The 9,620-nt window shown below is 37.2% G+C and overlaps 1 non-coding gene across 1 annotated transcript; it reads right to left on the minus strand.

Annotated features, from left to right (window-relative positions):
- Positions 1-9,099: 9,099 nt before the first annotated feature.
- On the minus strand, positions 9,100-9,205 carry LOC114912705 (small nucleolar RNA R71). The gene has a single exon (XR_003798489.1). It is a non-coding gene; the product is annotated as a small nucleolar RNA R71 (small nucleolar RNA).
- Positions 9,206-9,620: the final 415 nt, after the last annotated feature.

The raw sequence follows: 9,620 nt of genomic DNA on the forward strand, positions 1-9,620 counted from the left end.
CACTACCGAAATTCTACCTACCCTTTCTCAGTCATTATAGAATGATGAAGCCTGTAGTAAACCATGGTTTGCTAGGGTTATTGCAGACTTTTGAGAAGGATCACTAGCTCTAAAAGGAGTCAGTGAATTTAGTGAGAGGTTCATCTACAGGGCGTCGATCCTCTAGGAGAGGAAAGAAGAAAAAGGTGCAAAAATCTCGTGCCGCCGATCCCAAGCATAGCAAACTGTCAAAAATTGATAAGAGTCAGGCAGAGTGCTTCTTCTGTAAGAAGTTGGATCATTGAAAAAGGAATTGTCCTGCTTATATAGCCACCCTTGACCTAAACATGCCTAAGAACAAGAGAAAGAAGCAAGTGGTTGCTTCACAAGATATTTATATGATAACATCTTGTAATTTTTGTGTTTGTGATACTGCTACCTGGGTATTGGATATTGGAAGTCCTATTAATATATGTAATTCATTGGAGGGATTGCAGGTAAGTAAAAAATTTTGAGAGGATGAGTGATTCCTTAACATTGGAGATGGAAGTCTTGTTCTAGTTCTGGCCTTAGAAACTTTGCAACTTATCTTCAAGTCCAGTAGTATCATGTTAGATGATTATTATTATTGTCTCTCCTTTATGATGAATGTCATCTCTGTAGGTCTTTTGGCCAAACTTGGTTACAAGTTTATAATAAAGGATAATTTTTGTGATATCATTATGAATGATACTACAATTATGCGTAGATAATTAAAACATGGCATATACATAATATCACAGCCTGTTAGTGCAATGTACACACCTAGTAAATGCCCCAAAATAGATAATGTCAGCGAATCTTACCTTTGGCATTGTAGGCTTGGTCATGTGAACAAGAATAGAATTGACAGGTTGATCAAGGAATGTGTCCTTGAGATAGATGATTGTGAATCATTGCCTATCTGTGAATCTTGTCTACTTGGTAAGATGACTAAGTCACCTTTAAAAAAAAAAGATGAAAGAGCCAGTGATGTCCTAAGTCTAATACATGCTGATGTATGTGGGCCTATGAACATAAGTATTAGAGGAGGATACTACTACTTCATTACATTTATAGACGACCTATCGAGATATGGGTATGTCTATCTTATGAAGCATAAGTCGGAATTATTTGAAATGTTCAAATGATTCTGTACTGAAGTAGAGAAATAAATTGAAAAGAGTATTGAGATCTTTCGGTCAGATCGAGGAGGTGAATACCTCATCAGTGAGTTTCTGACATATCTGGAAGAGAATGGGATTCTCTCACAATGGATCCCTCCTGGAACACCACAACATAATAGTGTATTCGAGAGGAGGAATCGAATCTTGTTAGACATGGTCCGATCCATGATGGGCTTTTTCAGTCTGTCAATATCCTTTTGGGGATATACTCTAGAGACTGCCTGCTATATTTTGAATAAGGTGCCCAACAAGTCTGTCGATTAAACTCCATATGAGATATGGACTGGACGTAAGCTGGTGCTCTCACATCTTAGGGTCTGGAGGTATCCAGCTTATGTCAAGCATTTAAAGATAGATAAGCTTGGATCGAAGTTTGATAGATGTTTGTTCGTAGGGTACTCAAAGAAAATTAAAGGGTACTACTTCTACCTCACTGCAAAACAAAAGGTGTTTGTCAGCAGTCGGGCAGTCTTTTTGAAAAAGGAGTTTCTTGGTGAAGAAGCTAATGCCTGTAAAATTGAACTTGATGAAGTTTACGAGGTGGAAGGACTGACACATATAGAATTGGGTTCGATTGGCGAATCAAATTCGGAGCCAGTAGAGGCACCATTAAGGAGATCTGATAGAGTACCACATCAACCGGACAGATACTATGATTTCTTGATCCGAGACGATGATCCTATTGAACTTGATGAGAATGATGAGGATCTGATCACCTATATGGAGGCCATGCAAAGGTCCGACTTTCAAAAATGGCTTGAGCCCATGAAGTCCGAGATGGAGTCTATAGAGATCAATAGTGTTTGGACACTAGCTGATCCGTCCGAAGGGATAAAACCCATAGGGTGTAAATAGATTTTCAAGAGAAAAAGAGGAGCGGATAGAAAGGTAGAGACCTATAAAGCCTATCTGGTTGCTAAGTATTACCGTCAGCGTTATGGTATTGACTATGATGAGACGTTCTCTCCTGTGGCAATGCTCAAGTCCATCCGAATTATGCTTACTATCGCTGTACACTTAGATTATGAGATCTGACAGATGGATGTCAAAATCATTTTTCTTAATGGAGAGTTAGAAAAAGAGATGTATATGATACAACCTGAACAGTTCACATCCACAGACGAGTCGAAAGTATGCAAGCTGAAAAGGTTAATTTATGGACTTAAGCAGGCATCGAGAAGTTGGAACATACATTTTGGTAAAGTAATCAAAATGTATGGCTTTGTTAGGAATGGAAAAGAGCTTTGCATTTCAAAATGAGATTCTGATTCTGTGGTCATTTTTCTTGAGCTGTATGTGGATGATATACTGTTACTAAAAAATGACATTCTGACTTTGCAAAGTGTGAAGCTATGGTTATCATCACAGTTCTCCATGAAGAACTTGGGAGAAGCATCCTACATCCTAGGGATGAAGATCTATAGGGATAGATCTAGAAGGTTGCTTGGACTGTCCCAATCCACATACATTGACACCTTGTAACAAGCAGTTCAACATGGATAATTTCAAGAAAAACTATCTTCCGATAGGCCATGAAATTACTCTTTTCAAAAAAGATGGTCCGATAACTCCTAAGGAGAGAGAGCGCATGAGTAGAATACCATATGCTTCAACAGTGGGATCTATCATATACGCTATGACATGTACAAGGCTGGATGTGGCCTATTTACTAGGGGTAGTGAATAGGTACCAGTCAGATCCAAGTGAGAAGCATTGAAAGATTGCAAAAGTAATTCTTAAGTATTTGAGAAATACTAAAGACCAATGGCTTATCTATGGAGACTCTGATTTGAAACTTGTGGGATATACTGATTTCAATTTTTAGTCAGATTGTGATGATAGTAGAAGCGTGTCAGGCTACGTATTTACTTTGAATGGAGGAGCTGTTTGCTAGAAAAGTTTCAAGCAACATACTGTGACCGACTCTGTATGCGAAGCGAAATACATTGCTGCATCGGATGCTGCAAAAGAGGTGGTGTGGTTGTGAAAGTTCATTATCGAGCTGAGAGTTGTACCATAGCTCAGTGCCAGTGCCATAGCTCCAGTGCCATAGCTCAGGCGAAAGAATCTAAGTCGCACCATCGCATTAAACATATTCTGTACCGCTATCACCTAATGCGAGAGATCATGAATCGAGGTGATATCGAGCTTCAGAAGATCGACGAAAAGGAGAACCTAACTGACCCCTTCACTAAAGCTCTCAGGATCAAAGAGTTCGATAACTTCAAATGAAAGATGGGTATAAGATACTGTCCCGATTGGCTTTAGTCTAAGTGGGAGTTGTTAAAAATTGTGTCCTAAAATCAATCATGTAATGATTGAGTTCATCCTTGTATATGAATTATTGATTATTGAATAATAGTTATTCTGATATTTTTTATTACAAAGTGATATTTTTCTTGAACTCTTATATTCTGATGAAGTCCCTAGAACTATGCTAGTGTACGATAAAAAGAAGATTTATTGTATAGTTTTTAAACAAGTTCGCGATCAAATGATATGTCATTACGGGACGATGACGTTTATCGAGTGAAGGTCGTTGTATGCCATATGGGTTGGTTATCCTCTTAACCAAGGAGTGTGGTGACATTGGTATGGCATATAAGTGAGACGTAAGGGTACATCATCACTGAATAAGTAACTCACCTGTTGAGCATTCTACTGTCAAGAGCTGCTCGCAAAATATATTGGTATAAATATCCTTCAGATCTGAGATCACTATAGTGACTTGCAAGCAACTCACTGTGCTTTAGTGCCGAACTACCTAGATTTTTAATACAGTGATGGAAGGCTACTAGGTACAGTCAAGTATTTACGAAGTCTGTATGTGGATCAAGATGGAATTGACCCCTCCGAATTATTGGAGTTGATGTATCGTTGTATTTCAATTTAGTAAAGCCTTGGCTAGAGTAATCCATGAGATGGATTTGAAAAGTTAAAATATAATGTGGATGAAGCAATCTCGGTTGACAGTTAACCTGAGTGTTGTGATTCAAGTGGTGTGCCCAAGGCCCAGGAGACCAAGGCTAAGGCCAAGGTCCATCATTCATGAGAGCTTCATGGAGGCTCTAGGGCTAGTTGGGCCCTAGGTTGAAAGGCTGTGGGCCTTTCGGGTTCTTGAGGTCTAGGTTATGTGGGCCTCAAGGGACCAACTCTTTATGGGCCAGATCTGAGCCCAGGATAGGTGAGATTAGGTCAAGTCATGGGTGTACATGGGCTTGGGTTAACCTAATCTCCCATAGAGTTGGTCAAGAGAGTTTTGGGTTTGGGTCCCTTGACCCTGTGTTTATATATACATGCACTGTATAGGTTTGATTAAGCCAAGGAATATGAAAACTCTTTCTCTCAAGTCTCTCTCTCTCTTCTCCCTCTCTCTCCAGCTATTCTTCATGCCCCAGGAGTAAGAAACCCTAGGGTTTCTTGCCACCAGGTCCATAGAAGGCAGGAAAAGCAGGGGAGGCCTAGGGTTTTGAGCCTCTCCCCCTTTGTGCCGCCAACCATATTGCCTCTCCCTCTCTTGCAGCCACCCAAACATCAGGTCCAGGACTTGGAATCTCTTGCTACGAGGTTGGTACAAGTTTCTCTCAGATCTGGAGTTGATCTGAGGTCGTTTGAGGTACGGGTGAGATCTCCATCAACAGATCTACAGGAAAGGCTGCAGCAGGACAGATCTACAAGGTCTGGTTCTATCTACCTTTTTTCCTATCTAAAATATCCCGATTCGAGATCTACAAATTGAAAACCTCAATCTAGGCCTCATCTGGTTGGGTACCAGATCTTGGATTTTTTAGAGGTGATCTTTGAGGCGTTCTTCATCTGGAATGAAAGGCTGACGAAGAAGACAGCAATCAGGCTGATTTCGTCAAGGGCCTTCGATCGAGTCCAGAAGTCTTCAGATTTATTCGTTGCTGATTTTGCTGCACCCAAGGTCCATTGGAGGAGCCGGGATCATGCTCCAACACTGAGACCATCCTAGAACATCCAGGATCAAAAGGATGAATTATGCGGTAACCATGAGTATGGATTCTGAAATATTTTTTTACGATTATTTGACCTATCTAGACGTCAAAAACTATTACTAGATGGTATCTCAATTAGTGCAGGAATTGGTTCCTGTGCTACCAGCTTAGTGTTTGAACCTATGGAGTCACGCACACAAGTCAGACAAAATAGGAAGAAATTGACCTATATTTATATGTCCAATCTGAAAGTACTTGACTTGATTGAACATACAAGCTAACTTGATTGAGAATTGAGTTATGGGTAAAACGAGATTGAAGAGTTGACTATGTCTAGCTAGCACTACACATGAGGTTCAAGTTCAATCCAGAGGATAAATAATTTCTATCTATGATCCATAGAACATATGAAAGACAAGATTTAAGTACTAATTAATTTTAGATTAGATCTAAATTAATTATACTTAAATAGGTCTAAAATTTAAGTTAGATTTGGTATAAAAGTCTTAAAGAGTTTAAGATTGACAGCCTTTCGAAATTATTTCATACGGCTTCAAATCGAACTCGAATCGGACCTATTTTGGATGAGATATGAATATTTCTACTTGCATTGAGAATATCTACTCATGAAGTATGACCAAAAATTAGTTTTGTACTTATTTAGAGCATCCCAAGTGGATGTGGGAGTGGGTGCAAAGTGGATGTCATAAGTGATGGCAATTATATCTCATACAGGAGTCCTTCTTTCATGAGTATTGGACCAATTCAAATCAGATTTGAATAAAGAGTCCTCCTCTCATTAGAGCATGAGAATCATCTATAAATAGAGAGGGTCTCTACCTATGGATAAGAGAAGAGAATAAAATAGCAAACAAATCAAATTGGGAGAAGAGAAAAAGAGAGAGAGACAGGCGTGTGAAGAGAGAGGTCCTTCATCTTCTACATCTCTCCATTTGTTGCTGCCTCCTCTCCTTGGGCATGGATCCTTCTTGGGCATTCTACCTATAGGTATGAGATGTCACATTATCACATCTCATCCCTCGATTAATTGTGTATGCGAAGCCAATTGGATTGGAGTTCATCTTGCTTTCCTGCAGCATCCGACGTGCATGCAAAGTAGAAAACTATTTCCTTCCCTTCACAAGTGATGAATACTTAATTTAAGATGCTAGAGGCACTAAATATTATAATCATTAATATTATTTTATTAAAAATTTAATGCTATCTAGTCTATTTTATAGGTAATTGGGAGTTTGGATTCATACGATTCAATTTGGACTCAAATTGGTTCAGATTTGAGTGAACTAAGCAATCAGCTCTTATTTCAGTGTGAACGCAACTTAAAGATCAAGGGTCAAAAAGCAACCTCTCCAATCAAAAGCCCAGATTAAAAGATAAATGGAACTAAGTGTGAACATGACTTATTGATCAACGGAGGAGAATCAATATGAAGATCTAAGGGTCCTTATTCACACTCCCATCTCTCTTTTCATGAAATCCTAGCCTCCTCACTTTATAAATAGAACCCCAAGGCCTCTCTCTTTTTCAATCAAGCTGATGCCTAAGTTCTCTTCAAGCTTCTCTCTTTCTCTCTCCCTCTTCCTCTTCTTCATAAGTCTAGGATAGGTACTAACCCTAGCACAACATATTTCTCCATAGATCCTTTTTTCATATCCCACCAAATCTAGGAGAGGTTCTAATCCTAGTGCCGCTATCCTTTCTCTGTTACATATCCGCTTCCATCAATCTTTTTTCTTTGGAGTTCCTGTACTAAGCCTTCCAGTCATCCTGTCACTGTCTGCACGGAGGAAGATGAAGGATTCAAGGAGACACATCCTCCATCGGGTGCAGCAAGAAGATCAACTTGGTTTAGTTATCTTGTATCGTAATTTTATTTCTTTTCTTTATATATGCTTCTTTATTAGATTAATGAAAAGTAATTTTATTTTTTATGCTTCTTTTCTTAGTTTTTTTTATAATTTATTATTTTTTTTTATTTTCAAAATAATCAACTAAGATCCCTACGGATACGATCCTGACTCACCCTATCTACATAGTAGTGAGTAAGATTAATTTTGGTGTGCTACGACATGCATCAAATTTTGGCACCGTTGTCGAAGATTTTGATGCAATTATTTTAAAAAAAAATTCAAAAAAAAATCTATAAAATAAAAAAAATATTTTACTACTTTTTAGATTTTTATTTCTTACTTTAGATTACTTGATTGTATTTTATATATTTTTTTTCAAAATTTCTGCCTCATATTACTCTTTGTATATGGTAGATTTACTATTTTATATTTAGATTTCATTATTTACATGCATAGAAATATTTTTTACTTCTTATAACCTAGTAATTTACTACTTTCTATAGATTAGAATAATTTACTATTTTATATAATTAGTAATTTTTTACTTCATAAGTAGAATAGATTCTTATCCTTTTATTTGGATTACGTAGTTACCTTTTATTCTTAACTGCGAGATTACCTTATTTGCATAGTTAAGTAGTTACCTTATTTATTATTGTCTATTATTCCTAATGATTTACTGCTTTCTATAGCTTAAAATAATTTATTATCCTAAAAGTAGATTTGATTTATTACTTTATTTGTAGAATACCTACTTGTCTTTTAATCTTAGTATGATTTAATTTTTATTTAGTTAGATTCACTTGATCTTTTAATATCTAATTACCCTAATTTAAAAACTTACTTTTTATTTCTTCTTGCTAAAAGATAACATAATATAAAAAAAATACAACGATAATACATAACACTCGACTAATATAAATAAATCAATTAAATTTTAAAATCCACTTAACATGTTTGGACATCTTTTTCTTTTGCATTGCATATTTTCATAAAAAAAAAAAATAAGGGCAAAACCCTAATCAACATAAGGTGGGGATTTCATCACCCTTCCTTGACCCATAAATCATCACCTTGCAATTACATTGACCTAAATTTTTAATTTAAAATCGATTAGACGTTGACCCTTAAGGATCCTCAAGCTCAGTAGGATAAAGAACCCTAAAAGTTAGACCGGATTTAGGTTAGTCAATTTAATTGGTGTCTAGAAAAGTGGTTTAGAAATTACGTCCTGAAGGAAGGTGGTTCATTAATTGGTTTCGTTCGCTAACCTAACTAACACAATTGGTGTCTAAGGAAAGCAACGGGAGGACCCCCACGAACCTTACACTTACCTGGTCAGTTGAGCGGCTAGTCTGCTATTTGGAATGCTTGAAGGTGACCTTAGTAGTTAGGAGCTGTATAGATCTAGGATAACCCATAGATAGGATTGATTGAACCACTTTATTGTTGACTAAAAATATCAAATCTAATTAATTCTTCTCTATTTTCTTAGCATTAGAACTCTTTAGGTTCTCTTCTTTAGAATTTTTTTTCCTCCTCCTACTCTCCTATTCTCTTTCAAAAAAAAAAATTATTGAAATTAAAACTCGATGAGATCTTTTGGGTGCATACTAGGACGTCGATCATTACAACTTGATTTACACCCATTAAACCTAGAGCTAGAAAAAATAATTCGAATAAACCAAATCAAAACCATGGATCCAAAATAAGAGACTGACCCACCACGACAATTGAGAGAGTATTTTACTCCCTCATCTTACACTTACTCATCATGTATCCAGCCTCCTCCTGTGGAGGCGGCACAATACGAAATCAAGTCCAGCATTATTCAAATACTTCCATCATTCTATGGACTGATGAATGAGGATCTGTATAAATACTTGGATGAATTTCTTGAGATATGCTCCACAGTAAAAATCCAAAACTTCTCCGATGATGCCCTCAGATTGAAATTATTTCTTTTTTCACTTAAGGACAAAGCCAAGCGTTAGTTAAACTCCCTAGATTCCATAATCATTTCAACTTGGGACCATCCTCAGAGAGAATTCCTCAAGAAATACTTTCCAATTGGAAAAATGAATCAAATTAGAAAAGCCATCGCTAGTTTTTCCCAATTAGATGGTGAACTTTTTCATGAGACATGGGAAAGGTTAAGAGATCTTATTTGTAAATGCTCCCACCACGCTGTCCTCAAATGATAACTTGTTCAGTGTTTCTACGATGGTCTATCAGAGAAACATCGATAAATGATCAATGCATCGTGTGGTGGGACATTCATAGTAAAGAGTGAGGATGAGGTTTGGCAGTTCTTTGAAATACTTAGTGAGAACTTCCTACATCACATGTCTGCCATCTCTAGAGAACAACTCATGTCTCAATAGAAAAGAGGTGGAATCTAGCAGATTAGAAATGTTATGGATATCCACAGTAAGGTAGATGAGTTATCCCAAAAATTAGACCATCTTCTGAATATCGGACACTCTTTGATTCTACCTAATCCAGTGCAAGATGTTTGTGCATTGTGTGCAAGCCCGACTCATTTTGTTAGTGAATGTCCAACTGCACCTCCATTTTTTGAGTTTGTGCATGAGTAGGTCCAGCAA

This window comes from Elaeis guineensis, chromosome 7 (assembly GCF_000442705.2).
Source record: "Elaeis guineensis isolate ETL-2024a chromosome 7, EG11, whole genome shotgun sequence".
Classification (NCBI taxonomy): Eukaryota; Viridiplantae; Streptophyta; class Magnoliopsida; order Arecales; family Arecaceae; genus Elaeis; species Elaeis guineensis.